Consider the following 6,000-nt stretch of genomic DNA (forward strand, 5'->3'; position numbering starts at 1 on the left):
CAGTCCTCCTCCAGACTGGAAAGGGAAGCGGTTCTGTTAGATGCTCTCCTGTCTGGTTTCTCTGCCCGCGCTAGTCTCTACAGGGCCTTGGAACGCTTGACCCGTCTACTGCAGGGCAGGGCATGCGATAGTGCTCAGGCAGTAAATCCAGTTACAGCAGGGAGGTGCGGTAACGGCGCGTGTGTCAGACTTCTGGCACTGTGACAAAATCAGCTTGAGGAAGGAAAGATTTATTCTGGCTCACGGCCTCAGTCCATGAGAGGTAAAGGGGGGTGGGCCCACAGGCCCTTCAAGGACACGCCTCCAGGCGTCTGACTTCCTCCACTCGGCCTCGGTGCCTACCGGTTCTGCTCCCTCCCAAGAGCACCACAGGCTTCCAACTAAGCGTTTAACACATGAGCCTTTGAGGGACACTTCGGATCCAAATCAGAGCCAATGAGAGAATCACATGACCACAGAACGCATTGACTGTACCATATATTACATTACCTAAAAGCAGCTGGCATAATATAATGTTATGGAGTATGGTGCTCTGTCTCCAAATGTTAGAATGTGAAGTTCCAGCCGGATGTAGTGGCACACATCTGTAATCCCAGCCCTCCGGAGGCTGAGGCAGGAGGACCATTGTGAGTTCAAGACCAGCCTGGGCTACAAACTGAGCTCAAGGCCAGGCTGAACTGCATAGCGAGACCCTGTCTCAAAAAGACAAAAATGAATATGAAGTTTCAAAACCCAGTGGATAGAAATCAAACCTGTCCTCAGGCATGGTGGTGGAGCACGCCTATGATCCCAGCACTCGGAAGGCTGAGGCAGGAGGATTGCTGTGAGTTCAGGGCCAGACTGGGCTATATAATGAGTTAAGGCCAGTCTCAGAAAAAAATCTGTCCTTCTTCCCAACATGCCTATGATCCACTTGTTTGTGCACCCTGTATCCACACTCTGGGGCTCTATTGGAGCTGAGGTCCTGGTTCCTGGTGAGGGGTGGGGGAAGGGATGTCTACATGAGGGACATAGTGAGGGTGGCAGTGAACTGGAAGCCATGACTAGCTTGCTTCGGGTCTTTCATGCCACGGGAACAGCAGGCGGAAGAGGGAGTCATGGAATGGGGGAGATGCCCAACCTTGATGACCAGGACGAGCTAGAGTGGCTGGTACAAAAGTGAGGGCAAGGAACGGTATGCTTGAAGCCAGGGGCCTCTGTGGGTCCAAATCTTGGTGCATATATGCACAGTGGCAATCTATAAATCTATTTGAAAATCACTTACCAGATAAGGGGTTAGTATCAAGAATATGCAAAATACTCCTACAGCTCAACAACAGCAAAATCAAATAGTTTGATTTAAAAATGAGCATGTGCCTTGAGTTGTAGCTCAATGGCAGAATATTTGCCTAACTTGCATGAGGCCCTGGATTTCACCCACAGTACCAAAAAAAAGAGACAAAAAGTTTCATTGACATTTCCTTAAAAATGACAAATGGCCAAGAAGTACTGCACACAAAATGATGTTCAATATCATTAATCACCAGAGGAATACAAATCAAAACACCCACAAGGGTGTCTTCTACTAAAAAAAAAAGGCTAAGGGTGTCGCTCAGCTGTAGAGCAGTACATGCTTAAGATATACAAGGTCCTGGGTTCCATCCCCACTGTCAGAAAGAAAGCAAAACAAAAAAAAAACCCCAGCAACCCCTTGCCAAAAATAGCAAGTAATAATAAGTGCTGGCAGGAAAATGGAAAATTGGAGTCCTTGGGCACTGTTGATTGGGGTGGAAAATTATGTTAGCCCTCTGGGAAATAGAACAGAGGATCTTAAAATACTAACCACTAAACTACAGTATGATCCAGCAACCCCACTTCTGGTCACAGACACCAAAGAATTGACAGCAGGCTCTCAAAGAGGTGATAGCACTATTCACAATAGCCCAAGGGGGAGGTAGTCCAAATGTCCATTGACAAATGGGTATACAAAGTACACACAGAATGGAATATTATTCAGCCTTAAAAAGTAAAGAAATCTTATCATGTGACACAACATGATAAAATTTGAGGACATTATGCTAATGGAAACAAGCCAGTCCCAAAAAGACATACTATGTACAGTTCCACTCATGAAGTGACTAAAGTAGTCAAATTCTTAAAGACAGAAAATAGAATGGGAGTTGCCAGGAGCCAAGGGAAGGGAGAATGGGAAGCTGTTTTTCAAGGGTACAGAGTTTTATACTTGCAAGATGAAAAAGCTCTGGAGATGTTTTTCACAGCAATGTGAACATACTTAATACTACTGAACTATATTTAAAAGTGGTTATGAGGCTAAAGCTTATGTGTGCTTTTCTAAACACACTATACTTTGGATCTGGAATGTCCCCTCACCGCCCATGCATTAAAGGCTTTATTCCCTTGGGGGTGCTGCTGGGAGGAGCGGAGCCTTTAAGAGAGGGGATCTGGTGAGAGATCTTAGGTCACTGAGGTTGTGCCCTTGAAGGGGACTGTAGGACCCCATGTGTCAGTTAATTGTGAATGTCAACTTGACTGCACTGAGGGGCTCCTGGAGGGATGACTTGACTGAGGGTGATGACTTATTAACCCACTGATGACTTCATAGCTATTAAGGGTCTAGCTGTAGAAAGTGGGGCCATGACCTTGGGGACTCTATCTGGCCCCTGGCCCCTTCGTCTGTGACGCTATTCCCCTGTGTTCTTTCTGCCATGATCTTGCTGCCTTGGACAGAAACCTTTGACACCATATGTCAGAATAAATATCTCCTCCTATAAGTTGTGTCAGGTATTTTGCCCCAGCAATAGAAAAGCTAATACACCCCGACCTCTTCCCCTTTTTGATTCTCCCTCACGAGCAGAGCAGTTTTGCTTTACCACACGTGCCCACCATGATATACTGCCTCACCTTATGCCCAAACACGCTGGGTCAACTGACGGTGAACCGAAACATTGATCCAGAGCAAACCCTTCCTCTTTATACACTGATTGTCTTAGGTATTTGTTACAGTAACAGGATGCTGACATATACCACACACACAAAAGGTGTACAGCTTTCTCTTGGTTCTCCTGATACTCACTCTGGAAACTGGTAGTCATGCAGTGAGGAAGTCCAGAGCAGCCCTTGCAGAGAAAAAGCAGAGAGGCCCCAGGTGTGGGTTCCAGCAGACCACCCACCTGAGGCCCCAGTCACCAAATGTCTGAATTCAGGCAACAGTAGCACTGCTGGTCTCTGCAGCTTCCCTGCCGTAGTGGGGCAGAGAAGCCAGTCCTGCCACACCTGTCCCGATGTCTGACCCCTGCAATCCATGAGCACAATGAAAGGATTGTTCTCCGTGGTCACCTTTTGCGGTGATCTGTTGCTAGCAATAGCAGCTGGAACAGGTGTCTTAGAAATCATTCCTCTGCAAGGTGGTTCTTCCCTCATTCTGTACAGGGTGTTCTCAAAGGTAATCTGAAGGACAGCAGCAGCAAGTAATGGAAAATTGAAACTCATCCTTTCTGCTTATTTATAGACATTCACAGAAAAGCCAACTTCAAGTGAAAGTCCTGGGTCATGCTCTTCAGGTCCGTTCCCCAGCAGCGCAAACAACCGTGTGGGGCTGAGAACACCCCGACCCTGCACAGGAGGCCCTTCTCTTAATAAGTTTGCTTTTCCCTCTACATTGTCAATGACTTCCCAGGACCAGAGTTCCCTGGATCAGAAGGGCATCACCTGGATCCCGCGTCATGTGACTGTGCCCTGACTATGCCTGGCTGGGTTTTAGCATTTTCTCCCAGTCCACGTCCCCAGAGGGAGGAAGCTCTGCCAGGTGTCTTAGTTTGGAGGGAGATGGAGCGAAAGGGACGGGGAGAGGCTGGGAGCGGCAGAGGGAGAGAGCAGGGGAGACATCCAGACCTCAAGAGCTTGGGCGCTAAGGCCTGGGGCTGCTTGCTGTTCCCTCAAGCACTCGTTGCGTGGTTCCCCACACTCCTGCGGCCCTGCTGGGCTGAGGAAAGCCCTCAGCTCAGCGCTCGAGACAGACCCTGACCAATAGAATGTTCCAGTGTCTATGACTGTCACTTAATCACTGTATCATTTTTTTCTGTACACTTTGGGTTTTGCCACTAAGTCTTGATATGTTTTCATTTAAATTTCCTTTCCTTTCCTTTTTTAGTTTGTGTGTGGGGTTAGTATTACTAGGGATTGAGCCCAGGACCTTCACACTGTGCTACATCCCTAGGCTTTATTAATTTTTTTTTTATTTTTTATTTTGAGACAAGTTCTTGGTAAATCTTCAGATTACCAAAACTGGGCTCAACTCAAACTTGCTATCTTCCTGCCTCAGCCTCTCAGAGTGCTGGGATTATAGGTATGTACCACTATCTACCATGTCTGGTTCACCTCTGATTTTCTAATGATTTTTTTTTTTTTTTGTACTGGGAATTGAACTCAGGACCTTTCACTTGCCAGGCAGGTGTTGTGCTGCTGAGCTATATCCCTGGCCCATTTTTTCAAAGGAAGCGTGTGGGAATAGAACCCAGGGCCTTGCTCATGTCAGGCAAGCACTCTACCACTGAGCTACCTCCCCAGACCTAATCAGTTTTTAGTGCATTCTTTTGGTTTATCTGGATTGCCCACCACATCACCAACAATTGATATGGTTCCTTCCTGTGGTTTTTCTCCTTTATTGCACTTCACTCTTACCTTGTTCTCTTTGATAAGCTGCAGCCCCCTGAATGGAGCTGAGGTGGGACGGCTTTGACCACTGAGGTCTTGTTCTGCACTCGGTGGGAGTATGGTGACTGCTGGGCACATACACTGGGTATTTGGTATTGGGTTTTGGTTAAACATCATAGGTTAAGGAACATCCAATCTATTTTTAGTGATTAACTTGTTTTTGACTTTCCTATTGAAGTTAATTTATTGATAAAAGTTTAACTGCTGTTCAATAGGCAGTCTTTAAGAAATGGCCCCAACTCTCTCTGCCGGAGACTGAATAAACCAAGATCCCAAGGCTGGAATGTGCATAGTGAATTAGAGGAGCAAGAAGCCCTCTCAGGAGACCCTGTGAGAGGCTTTACCTCTACTTTCTCTCTGTAAAACCCTACCACGTCAGTCTCCTTATTGGTAAAGAAGGGAGCTGGACTAGGTTTCTGGCTATCAGGCTGTATGGCTGTAACTCTCTTTGGCTTTAAAAGGAATAATAAATTGAGGAGTAATTTGATCTCTCTCTCTCTCTCTCTCTCTCTCTCTCTCTCTCTCTCTCTCTCTCTCTCTCAACAATGTTTTTCCTGGTAATGAGGACTGTATTCAGTGCCTTTGAACTGAGTGACATCCCTAATCACCACCATCCCCACTTTTTAATAATTTTAAGACAGGGTCTTGCTAAATTCCCGAGATTGGGCTCAAACTTGTGATCCACTTGCTTCAACCTTCTAGCATGTTGAGATCACAGGCATGCACCGCCATACTCTGCTTGATGGTGCTGTCTAATGTTAAAAGGCCTTTAATGTTGTTAAATAGCTCTTTTCATAAAGAAGGGAGTATGTGTGCACTCATGTTGTATAGCTTAACCACAAAGGGTGCAATATGATATTGAGTGACTGGCTATAGAGAAATCAGGAAAGCAGGATTTAGCAGTCTAAGTCTGGAGGGTGAGTGACAGTGACCATCCATGGCTGACCTCTGGGACTCAGCTGGGAGTCAGGGTCTCCATGCACTTTCTTGGGCATAGGCAAGCTGTCCTTTGGTGGGACAATAGAAGCCCTGGGCATTGGGCTGCAGCAGAACTGGACTGGACCAAACCAAAAAGTCCACTCCTGGTAATTTACCAGTCTTCACTCTGGTCCAGTTGTAAGCAACAAGCAGGCAGGAAGTGGTAGCTGCCCTCTCTCCAGGCACAGACCTCCATGGGAAAGTAGGGGATCACAGAAAGCACATTTTGAAAACTGGAACAGGAGCATTTGCTCTGACCCTCTGCTCTCTCTCTCATTGTGAGGTATTGGCCAAATGCTCTCAGATCCT

This window comes from Chinchilla lanigera, unplaced genomic scaffold (assembly GCF_000276665.1).
Source record: "Chinchilla lanigera isolate Chin_1 unplaced genomic scaffold, ChiLan1.0 scaffold00176, whole genome shotgun sequence".
Classification (NCBI taxonomy): Eukaryota; Metazoa; Chordata; class Mammalia; order Rodentia; family Chinchillidae; genus Chinchilla; species Chinchilla lanigera.